The sequence below is a fragment of the Schistocerca americana genome, chromosome 2 (assembly GCF_021461395.2).
Source record: "Schistocerca americana isolate TAMUIC-IGC-003095 chromosome 2, iqSchAmer2.1, whole genome shotgun sequence".
NCBI lineage: Eukaryota > Metazoa > Arthropoda > Insecta > Orthoptera > Acrididae > Schistocerca > Schistocerca americana.
This window is the reverse complement of record NC_060120.1, coordinates 872,627,703-872,641,308: the sequence shown is the minus strand read 5'-3', so window position 1 is coordinate 872,641,308 and position 13,606 is coordinate 872,627,703.

Genomic DNA, 13,606 nt, shown 5'->3' with positions numbered 1-13,606 from the left:
ACAATTTTGTGGTAACATTAAATGTGAATGCATTTCTGCACACAGACTATAAATGGGAGCCGATTTTGTTCAGAGATTACAATATTAAAAAATTCATTTAATTATTACTTTTTTGTCATGAGGCTACGCTTGGCACATTTCCATTTAACAATATTTTTTGGGGAGGTTACACTTGGCGACATCCGGCCAGGATCGTATTTCTTTGTGAATCTTCTGATAAGTAGTCATATATCTGCTCTTATTTACTTAAATGTAGTTTGCATCTGGCGCAACGCATTTACTAATTTGTCACTCTTTCTTTCACAGATCAGCGGCAATTTGTTGCTCTTTGTTGTATTTGTGTTTGTTGTATTTTGCATTGTACATGTTTTATTTGTGCTTAATTCTGATTTGTGTAAAAATGCCGCGAAAAACTGTAGAATGAGTGAAATAGCCGATTCGAATAATTTGACCAATAGTACTTGCGAAACGCAGTGTAATGATGACAATCCTCCATTTACAAACAATGAGTGCGTATCGACCGCTAGTAACGATTTTGATCCTAATGAAGAACAAATAAATTCAATTGTGTTCTCTGTTAATTTGACGACAATTGATGACACGGGACGTTCTGTTACAATGAACGCTGCCCAGCTTGACACACCCGGTTTGCAAAATTTACGTAACGAACAGACAAATTTTACTAACGAAAATGAACAGAATACTCAAAATACGACAGATTTATTTAATTCCGATTTAGTGACTAACAGTGCACATCCGATTAGCAAACATTTTCAAGAATCACAGAGTATCCAAATGGATACACAAAACGTGACAATTGCAGGTACGCCATCAAACAGCACAGAGAATAGAGTAGGTAATATTGCGTTGGATCAAATTATGGCAATATTGCTACGACAGAATGAAAGACAAGAAAACAATCACAAACAAAATAGTGAAAATTTCAAACAACTTAATGAAAATAATGAAAATCTCAAACAACAACTTAATGAAAATAATGAAAATCTCAAACAACAAATTAATGAAATTAATGAAAAACTAGACAACAATTCCAGACAACTTAGTGAACAAATTATAGCCGTTGCCGCGCAATGTCATGATACTAAAGAGCAATTACGTGAGGAAATTGAGGCTTGTGCTAGGAAAAGTAGTGAAGAAATTAGATCTGTTGCTCAAGAATTAAGGGATATGCAAACAGCTACAACAGAATCACTTAGAGGCCCAAATTAGTGCAGTCGGTAAACAATGCTCTGAAAATGCAAAACAGTTACCGACGAGTTTAATGTCAGCAGAACTTTCGCGTAAACTGGATGCAAAAGTAGACGCGAAATTCGACCAGCAGAACAGTCAAATTGATGAACATTTTAATCACCACCTACAAAACAGTGAAACGCGTTTCCGTAAATTTATACAGGAACAGAATAAAGTAAAGCGACAAGTCATGGAAACAATTACCGCACAGAGACAGGAAGATAAACTTAAATTGTTTACGAAAGCAAAAACATACGCAGACAACAATATTTCTACAGTATCAGACGAAATTAACACTATCAAACAGTTGAACACCGAATTGCGTGATGAAATTTCCGATCTTAAATCAAAAACAGACACACACACAGTAGACTTTCAGACAGTGACCGACAGACTTGAACAATTAGAACTAATTCAGGATCCCGATGTCATCAAAGCTGACGTTAAAAAATTGAGCGAAACCACACGTAAAATACAAAACAGATTAATGCTTGTGACACTATAACGATGATCAGGTAAAAATACTGACTAAAAAATATGATGAATTGGACAGTCGTATTGATGTTATTGAAAGTAATAATAACAGCAAATCAGACGATACTTCACCGATTTCGTTTAATCAAACACTTGAATTCCAAAATCTACAGCAGACAATCAGTGAGATAGATTCGTCTAATAATACATTACGTAGAAAAATGTCAACTTTACAGCAAGAAGTGACAGAGATAAAAAATATTTCAGTTAATAACACGTCACAGCATACGGCACATTCCAAACATTTCTCACACTCAGACAGCCAGTATAATTTAGGTAATTTACAGAGAGTACGTGAGTTAGATTCCAAACAGTCACAGTCAAACAGATGCTCATACAATTCTGAACCTGTTCAGACTTACAGAGACGATAATTTTGATTACAAACATTTTCTATCAGTGAGAAAAATTTAAGTATTTAAAAATGACAGAACACAGATCCACCCCTTGGTTTGGATACAGCAATTTGCTTTTGAATTTTCACCGCCATTGCCTGTAACGCAAAAGCTAAAATTTATTTGCAGCGCGTAATTGACCTCGGGGGATTCATTACGCTTTAATGAATATGTGCCGTAGCGTGCACTGGGTCCCGAGCCGTAGTAGTGCTGTTTAATCTTTAGTTTTCTGCACTGCTGCCTTCTCTTCTACTATCCTTTACATCTATCAAAACGGCTCTTCAACTATCGCTCTATCTAGGATTAAGAAATGAGTAAAGAAAGCCCAATATGACAAATTTTACCGAAAGTGACAGTTCTCTTTAGACACTCCCGAAATGAGAACTATCGCCGTAACTTTAATAACAGACAAAATTTTAATTATTAGTATCATCAAGATTATCAGCAACAGCGAACGCATTTTGGTAACAATACAGCTTTCTTCTCCGCAACAGCAACAAAACCAGCCGGTTAGCATACCTAACCAACAATGCAGTCTACAAGGTCAACCAAGCTTTAATGTTTCGCCACGTACACGTATAGCATTAGCTCCAACAAATAGTAACGCACAGCAACAAGGGAATCAGTACGTACAGAAAACACAGTATTTCAATTCCTATCGCAATGCGCCGTATAGAAATGACTATCACGACAGACGTAAAAATAATGAGCACAATTTTCAGCGTACATTTAATAACAGTCTATCTTATCAGCAGCAAGAACATCCGCAACAACATATAACCATGAATGAACCAGACAGTAGGTATTATCCAGAACGTAAGACGTCAGAAAGAAGTGACAGAACAGTACAAATACTGGAAATGCCACAGCATCCTCCCGAAAATAATAGCACGTCAGATGGAGTTTGACTGGATGCAGTGCAGGTTGCATATTCCAGTAACGCGAGCAATAATTTTGACGCGCAGAATCTTGTTCACGAGAATGTTATTTGGAACATGATTTGTAGAATTCACCACTTTTATCGCACCCAGATCTTACCAGAAATTTTTTCCATTGCCACCGACAGTTCTAACACCGCTTTAGGCGTACATGTTTTTCAGGAAATTGAAGAAGATGGTTCTACAGTAATTAAAAACATCGCCTTTGCGAGTCGCATTCTGTCACCTGCTGAACGAAATTATTCTGTTACAGAACTTGAAACATTATGTGTTGTTTGGGCATTTACGAGATTTCGGCATTTTCTTTATGGAAGACATACCACCGTTTACACACATCATAGAGCGATACAGTTTTTACTTTCGGCTAAATTTACACACGGCAGATTAAGTAGATGGAAACTTTATTTGCAGGAATTTAATTTTACAATTGTTCACATTCCTGGTACACAAAATATTGTAGCAGACGCACTATCCAGTTCTCTTAACAACAATCAGCAAGACATCGCAACCAACTTCTGCAAAGCAAATTTCAGCGTCATGTACATTCAACAAGTTGCATTTGAAAATTTCATTTCGTCGTCATTACAAGACATAGCACAAGGGCAGAGTAAAGACAACATGTGGAAAGAAATTAAACACCTTTGGCAAGATAGGAATAATGTTACCATTAGAAACCATTACACTGTACGCAATGACATTCTGTTTCGCCGCTCTCATCCTGACAGCAACAATTGGTTATTATGCATTCCTGACGAACTTGTTAACAAATTAATCTGGTATACTCATTTAAGTTACGCACACTACGGAGCCAGAAAATGTTTTCTTATACTGAGACAGAACTGTTATTTCACCAACATGGAGAAACGTATACGACGAGTTTTAGCGTCATGTAAAATCTGCCAGAAAACTAAATCAGATACGACTTCACATATTCCTCCATTACATCCCATTGTACCTGTTAAATTGAGACACATGGCCGCTGTAGACATTTTTGGTCCGATTCCCAGAACTAATAGAGATTTTGCTACATCTTTGTCACTGTTGAACTCACTTCAAAATTTGTTACCTTCACTCCGTTACGCAAAACTACTGCTAAAACTGTTTCGAAAGCATTTGTAAAACATTTTCTGCTTCATGTAGCACATGTATTGAAAGTAATTTCCGACAATGGATCACAGTTTCGATCTGCTATATGGACACGTATGTTACGAGCTAGAAACTTTTTTCCGATCTATATATCCAGGTACCACGCTTCTTCGAATCCTTGTGAACGATTAATGAAAGAAATTGGTAAACTGTGTAGAATATACTGCCATAAAAAACATATTGATTGGGACACACACATACTCTCATTCCAAGATGTAATTAATTCCATACCAAATGAATCTACTATGCTATCTCCGTCTGTTATACTGAAAAATGTTGAACAACCTAACAAAATTAAAGAATTAGTAACCTTTCCTACATCTCGTCGACTACGACACCATGAAATAATTGACATTGCGCTGAACAACATCAAACGTGCCGCAGAGCGCTGGAGAAGACAGCAAAAACAGTTTTGTACACGCCATGACTTTCACATTGGACAGAAGATATTAGTACGTACACACTATTTATCCAATAGAGGAAAAGGTAGGTGTAGTAAATTTGAACTTCTATACGCAGGTCCATATCGGATTCGCAGCATTCCTCACCCCAATGTAGTACACGTCGAAACTTTGAGAACCAGAAAAACCAAAGGGAACCACCACACGTCGAACATCAAACCTTTTATTGAATGAACATACTTTATGATTTATCACACTGTAATGCCATTTCCTAATTTTTGATGACCACTTATGCAATTATATTCACATGAACACCTACTGATGATTGTCGTATTTTTTCTTGGCGAGGTAAGGTTAGCAGGTCGCTTTTCTTGTCGTTACACATCAGACCGTGCATATTTTCCATTTTTTATGTATGTATGATTGTTTTCCTGTTTTGTTTGTATGCACTATGAAATAGTTAAGATATAACAAACACCAGTTGACTTTAACATTTTTACCATATGATATCTCAACATCGTGACTACTTTACTTTTTTTTGCTGCTACATTGTGATACACTGTGTACATTTTTGCTTCTGAACACTGTCGATGTTTTTGACATATTACGTCTTCTGTCATGCTATGCTGTATGCCCAATTATGTTACTATAAACCAGTTTTTATTTAATGGGTATATGAATTAAATGCAAGACATTAATCTTTGTTCATCATTTTCAGAAAGAAATAACGTGTAAAAGAAATAAATTAAACAGAAATGGTAAGTTCACCTTCGGAATGAACGAACGAAGATGCAATACCTCGTGACGAAGAGTAAATGGACCAGAATTAACAAGCATTAACAAGAATATACTATACACATCGTATGATAGCAGTCTTAACTAATTTTTTCTTTCAGAATACGAGGCGATTGATGCAGGCTGTCATACAGAGCTACACATCTTAGTTTTAGTAATGAAATTTGCTAGAAATAAGGAATAGTTGTATAATTAATAATGAAGTGACTTTTTTGCAGATGATAATGAATGGTGATGAATAATGATGAAGAATATGCTACTGTGGATAATGAAGTTTTTCTTTACAGGTGATGATAATAATGGAGTTATGATAATATGGGATAATGAAGTTTTTTCTTTGCAGATGAAAATAATGATGAAGTTTATATATTTACTGTTAGTTAAGAGATGCTATGTAGTTATTTCAGTATTTGTTGCAGTTCGTTTTGACAGTATTCTTATATCGCATGGTATGATGACTGAAGGTTTTGGAAAGGACAGCTAGAGAACATATATATTTTTTTATACACATTTCACTACCTGTTAATTCGAAGTTCACTACTATTCAGCGTAATATGCGTTTCTTCTTTCAGTTTAATAATCCATTTTGTATATTTTGCAGGAGAAATTATTCATGAAATTAATGTGCTATAAGCAGTTGTTCATTAAACCTATGTCATTTATGAATATGATCACATATACTCTACTTGTTTCTTAACCTTGCTACAGCTGACTCATAACGAATGACGTTACACATCTTCATTTGCAGCAATAACTCAAAAGCAAATATTGTTATGCCCCAGTAATTAATTATCGATCCCAACGCAATGCATTGCTAGCAGAAAAAAAATGCTTTGTAACTGGCCAATGAATGCCACTGATTACTGTAATAAGATGACCTACGATGCCAATGATTACTATAATTAGATGAATTATGTATAAATGCTATGCCAATAATTAACGCTTTTAGAAGTTAATCAGCGCACACTCCGCTGCAGAGTGAAAATCTCATTCTGGAAACATCCCCCAGGCTGTGACTAAGCCATGTCTCCGCTATATCCTTTTTTTCAGGAGTGCTAGTTCTGCAACGTTCGCAGGAGAGCTTCTGTAAAGTTTGGAAGGTAGGAGACGAGATACTGGCAGAAGTAAAGCTGTGAGTACCGGACATGAGTCGTGCTTCGGTAGCTCAGATGGTAGAGCACTTGCCCGCGAAAGGCAAAGGTCCCGAGTTCGAGTCTCGTTCGGGCACACAGTTTTAATCTGCCAGGAAGTTTCATATCAGCGCACACTCCGCTGCAGAGTGAAAATCTCATTCTGGAAACATCCCCCAGGCTGTGGCTAAGCCATGTCTCCGCTATATCCTTTCTTTCAGGAGTGCTAGTTCTGCAAGGTTCGCAGGAGAGCTTCTGTAAAGTTTGGAAGGTAGAAGACGAGATACTGGCAGAAGTAAAGCTGTGAGTACCGGACATGAGTCGTGCTTCGGTAGCTCAGATGGTAGAGCACTTGCCCGCGAAAAGCAAAGGTCCCGAGTTCGAGTCTCGGTCGGGCAGACAGTTTTAATCTGCCAGGAAGTTTCAATTAACGCTTGTTTTTAATGATCACTTCTGAATGATGCATAAATAAATGCTTTGTAGCTGGCCAATGAATGCCACTGATTACTGTAATAAGATGACCTATGATGCCAATGATTACTATAATTAGATTAGTTATGTATAAATGCTATGCCAACAATTAACTCATTTTGAATGATGACTTCTGAATAATGCGTAAAAAAAATGCTTTGTAACTGGCCAATGAGTGCCAATGACTACTATAACTAAGTGAATTATGTTAATACTATGCCATTCATTAGCTCCTATTTTGAATGAGGACTTCTGAATAATGCATAGAACAATGCTTTGTATCTGGCCAATGAGTGCCAATAATTACTATAATCAGATAATTTATGAACATTATTCTGTAATACTACATACATGGTACAGAAATATTCAGTAACTGGGCGATGAGTGCCACCAATTACTCAAATCAGTTGTTAGGCTAGTGTAATCCTTAATGAAGACTACTATGTGACTTAATGTCCTTCACCTTCTGACCTAATTACCAGAAATTACTGCAGTATCCGTTTGTCCCGTCTATCCTCATGATCATGGAACACTCTATTTGGTTTTTGCACTAATTCTACGTTGGTGTACTTTACAAGAACATGGTGTTGACACGACATGCTGTCCAGCACCTTGAGCGATGGAGATTATGGTCCCACTGATTGGTGAACCTAGTGTACTACCAAAATGATAGTATGGAATATTATTACGACATTTCAGTGTCTTGGCTACGCTGATTAATACTTCAAGGAAAAGAACTTCAGATTGTCTCACTTGGTGTTGTGCTTCTATAGAAAGATATGGACTTTCAGTGCATCTGCGTGCAACCTAAAGTGCTACAACCATGACGCAATCCTTCCCATTCCTTTCCTAATTCTTGTAAAATGATATAGACATATACAGTGCGCGTGCACTTCATTTCATTTGTTAACAAGATCAGTTGTCGTAAAACTGCTAAAGAGTTCTACAGTGCGTGTGCACTTTATTTTACTCCATGATATGTAAAAATGCTAAAGACTTCTACAGTGCGTGTGCACTTTATTTCACTCCTTGATATGTTTATTTGTTGTAAAAATGCTAGAGAGTTTTACAGTGCGTATGCACTTTATGCCATTTGACCTCATTACGTATACATTTTGTGATTCCCAGATATGTTCTATACTACAGTGCGTGTGCACTTTCGTCATTTTGTTAACATGATTTGTATTCATTGCATATACATCTTTGTGATTTGCTGATATGTTCTGAACTACAGTGCGTGTGCACTTTTGTCATTTGTCAATATGATTTGTACTCATTATGTTTATTTGTTGTAAAAGTGCTACAGAGTTTTACAGTGCGTGTGCACTTTTGCCATTTGTTAATATGTTTTGTACTCATTGTGTTTACATTTTGTCATTGCCTGATATGTTCTGTACTCAGTGCATGTGCACTATATTTTATTTCATGTTCTGCACTTATATATATGTATATATTTTGTGATTGTCAACTTAGTTAATTAAGAAAAATTTGTTGCTCAAGGCAAGTCCAATTGACTCATCATCGCTGCCAAATTTTTGCCCCCCCAGTGGAGGGTTATGTAAGACGTATGCTTTGCCGGCGATGGGCGAGGCATGACAATCTCCGACCAGAGAGTAGTTTATCGTTAGTTGTTGCTTGTCGCTAGTCTGCGCTTGTCTGCGCGAGTCGTCACTAGTAGTATGGTGTAGTCTGCGTGAGTCGGCGTTAGTCGGCATGCGTCGGCTGTGTGCTCTGCTCGCGACTGTTGTCAGGATTCTGGAGGATGAGTATTGTTGTAGAAGGTAAAGAAGCAGCCTTGCGCATATTTAATAATGTATATTAATTGTAATTTAATTTGTTCAAAAAATGCCCCAATAATATTTTTTATAATATAAAGTAACTATTTTAAATAAAAGCATTCATTTCAATTTAAAGAATTTTTCCAATGCATTATTATTGCATCCAAGAATGAAAAAAAAAAATTTACGCCAGCATTGCACGAAGCTGTGTCGAAAAATTAATTAAGAGCAGATATAATTGCAGTTTTATTGAGGTAAGAATTTTTGCTTTTTTTATTCAGAATACAGGGCCGAAGGGCAGCGCTGCTGTCCTCATAAAATTCATCAGGTTACAGAACTTTTTTATTATTTTGGTGTTTAGGAATTTTTCTATTTCGAACTTGACATTAAATGAGGTGGTAATATTAAATGTGAATGCATTTCTGCACACAGACTATAAATGGGAGCCAGTTTTGTTCAGAGGTTACAATATTATTTAAAATTCATTTAATTACACTCCTGGAAATTGAAATAAGAACACCGTGAATTCATTGTCCCAGGAAGGGGAAACTTTATTGACACATTCCTGGGTTCAGATACATCACATGATCACACTAACAGAACCACAGGCACATAGACACAGGCAACAGAGCATGCACAATGTCGGCACTAGTACAGTGTATATCCACCTTTCGCAGCAATGCAGGCTGCTATTCTCCCATGGAGACGATCGTAAAGATGCTGGATGTAGTCCTGTGGAACGTCTTGCCATGCCATTTCCACCTGGCGCCTCAGTTGGACCAGCGTTCGTGCTGGACGTGCAGACCGCGTGAGACGACGCTTCATCCAGTCCCAAACATGCTCAATGGGGGACAGATCCGGAGATCTTGCTGGCCAGGGTAGTTGACTTACACCTTCTAGAGCACGTTGGGTGGCATGGGATACATGCGGACGTGCATTGTCCTGTTGGAACAGCAAGTTCCCTTGCCGGTCTAGGAATGGAAGAACGATGGGTTCGATGACGGTTTGGATGTACCGTGCACTATTCAGTGTCCCCTCGACGATCACCAGTGGTGTACGGCCAGTGTAGGAGATCGCTCCCCACACCATGATGCCGGGTGTTGGCCCTGTGTGCCTCGGTCGTATGCAGTCCTGATTGTGGCGCTCACCTGCATGGCGCCAAACACGCATACGACCATCATTGGCACCAAGGCAGAAGCGATTCTCATCGCTGAAGACGACACGTCTACATTCGTCCCTCCATTCACGCCTGTCGCGACACCACTGGAAGCGGGCTGCACGATGTTGGGGCGTGAGCGGAAGACGGCCTAACGGTGTGCGGGACCGTAGCCCAGCTTCATGGAGACGGTTGCGAATGGTCCTCGCCGATACCCCAGGAGCAACAGTGTCCCTAATTTGCTGGGAAGTGGCGGTGCGGTCCCCTACGGCACTGCGTAGGATCCTACAGTCTTGGCATGCATCCGTGCGTCGCTGCGGTCCGGTCCCAGGTCGACGGGCACGTGCACCTTCCGCCGACCACTGGCGACAACATCGATGTACTGTGGAGACCTGACGCCCCACGTGTTGAGCAATTTGGCGGTACGTCCACCCGGCCTCCCGCATGCCCACTATACGCCCTCGCTCAAAGTCCGTCAACTGCACATACGGTTCACGTCCACGCTGTCGCGGCATGCTACCAGTGTTAAAGACTGCGATGGAGCTCCGTATGCCACGGCAAACTGGCTGACACTGACGGCGGCGGTGCACAAATGCTGCGCAGCTAGCGCCATTCGACGGCCAACACCGCGGTTCCTGGTGTGTCCGCTGTGCCGTGCGTGTAATCATTGCTTGTACAGCCCTCTCGCTGTGTCCGGAGCGAGTATGGTGGGTCTGACACACCGGTGTCAATGTGTTCTTTTTTCCATTTCCAGGAGTGTATTATTCTTTGGGCAGGCTACACTTGCCTCACATTTTTCATTAACATTTTTTGTGGGGAGGTTACACCATGCAGTCAAACATGCCCTGTCAGTAATGTGTCGTAATGCTGTTGCATGAACGGAGATTTTGTTGAAGAATATCGCAATAATATGGTTTATTGTAATTCTGATTCGTAGAAACAAATAAATAAAAGCAAGTTATTATCTGAACCATGAACGGTTCATTTATTGAAGAGACAGTTGCACATGTGGGGAGGTTACTACCTACGTTCACAGTAATTCTGTTTGCAGTAATAACGTCTTCAAAAGATTTATCGCTGCTAGTAAAAGGCGGCGCAACAAAACTTCCATATTCTTTGAGCTGTCTCACCCTTATCCTGTAATTAATTTTCCTTCCTTATGATTTTCTGATTCGATAATACATGTCCGAAAGTTTCTTTTTTTTCAGACATATTTCGCCTGTGCATTCCACGATGACAAGAGGACAGACAGCAATGTACTAGCATGCAACAAGAGCACACTAGGACAGCAACTGAACACTGCGGTCTGGAATCAAGTGCCGCCTTCACATTGTTTGGGAATAAGAGGACAGAGAATGCTCAGAAATGTTGGATTATTATAAAAATAGGGGAAAGAGATCAGCATTATCTCAGTAATAACGCCTACAGTTAAAAATTAGCAACAAACACCACTGAAGAGACAATAACGTATTTGTTGCCGTGTGACATTGCCTACTAGACGGTTAGCTTGCATTCCTCATCAACAGCGGTGTCCACAGAAATTTATCCGGGAGGGGAGTGGAGGAGGGGATTACGAAAACGACGGCACTGTAGAAGAAGACAGCTATGCTCATCTCCGAACAGCGGCGAAGCTCTCGGTATTTTCCTGTGTAAAGCAGATGCGACTTAATAATCAAAATGTCCTGACGTTCATCCGGCAAGCCTACGCTGAGTATATCTGACGTATGTATGAGCAATCTGTTCTTTCCATTTTCTGTCAGCGAATGGAAAACAAATGCAATTCAACTTTACGGTATGGATGTAGATGTATGGCGCGTAGCATTCACTACAACATAACTCAGGTTAGTTTCTAGTGTATAAGATGCAAGGCAACCAAAATGAAAAACGCTCGTGAAATGTTTATTCGCCTGACAGTTCAATAAGCCTGACAAGAAGTAAGCTAACACATTTAGTGAACTCGAGAACTGTCTTTTTACAAAAGACGTTGGAAATGTTCACTGTTGACTTCGATGAGGTGTTGTGCTCGATTTGCCAAACTGTGAAAGACACGTCGAACCTCTGCCTGAGGAATGGCAACAATAATTTTTTCAATGTTTGTCTGTAGCTCCTATAGTTTGTTGGGATTATCTAATAACAGCTGATACTCCCATCTTGCAACAAAAGAAGAAATCATAGGAAGAAACATTAGGTGATTTTGCAGGCCAGGAAATATCACTGCCTTTCTTGAGTCTCCCTGCCTCGGCGAATACCTCATCAACTAGTGCCAAGAATGCATGTGAAGAACATACTGTTCGAACATATTCCTGAAAACATCTTTACATCCATCAGTCGACCTATACATTGACTAAATACCTTTCAGTCCAGTTCTATCTTCGTAATTCTCCATACGTAGACATGGAAAATTCAGCAATAAATTCACTTAATTTTTGTTGTGTAGTTTAGCCATTGTGCGTTCTATAGACCACGTCAGTATTTGTATTAATTCCACAATGATGAAACTCATTTCACTGAGCATTAATTACAGTCTTCAGCTGGAAGTTGTATTATTTCAGTACAGGCTGTTGTTATATGTGTGGAGGAGCGGAGAGCTCAGCCACTCACGTTTAATGGAGTTAGTAGATCAAGGAAAGTATTTAACCGCGTATCTAAAGAGGAAAACTAATAACGTTCCTTGAACCTCACAGACCCGAATGCTTGTGAAAGGCACATTTTTTCGCAGTACAGCGGCAAGTACGGTGAAGAAGTACAAAGACCGTTTCCAGAAGTAGGTTGCTGATACCGCCATCTTTGAATTCTAATCAACACCAGCGACGACTGAAAGGTATTTTTAAGTCAGAGTATTGGATCACTTTTCTACTATCACGTTTTTCTTAAAATTTATTACGCTGAGAATGTTGCGTATTTAATAAAAACAGCAAAATTTGTCCGTTAAGAGGAAGGTGACGTCTTCAGTGGTGAAGCGGCTTAGGGAGCATCCCTATGGAGTGTTATAAGGACCATTACCGTCCACGATACATACGACATGGTTGATAACATGAAAGTAAATCCTCGTGTTAAGACTCTTTACATGCTTTAAATGTAACCACTGCCACACACTATAGAGACGAAGGCCTATATGTGAATAAGCCGAGTCTATGTTAGTTGCTGTGGTTGTGGACTCCAGACCAAAGTCACTAGACAACAAATATCAAAAGTGAGGAAGAAACAGGAGTCGACACGGAAGAGATAAAGGATCCAATAATAGGATCAACGAGAATTTAAAAGAGATTTGGAAGACTTAAGATCAAATAAGACTGAAACAGCAGGGATAGATAACACTGCATCGGAATTTCTAAAATCATTCGGGGAAGTGGCAACGAAACGACTGTTCATGCTCGTGTATAGAATGTATGAGACGGGCCATATAACAGACATTCGAAAAAACATTACCGCGAAAATCCCGAAGATAGAAAAAGTCGTAAACTGCAAGAATTAGCGGCTTATTAGCACATACATCCCAGTTGCTGACAAGAAAAGTATACGGAAGACTGGAAATGAAAATTGAGGCTCTGTTAGATGACGATCACTTTGGCTTTAGGAAAAGTTAAGGCAGCAGAGGGACGGATCTGACGT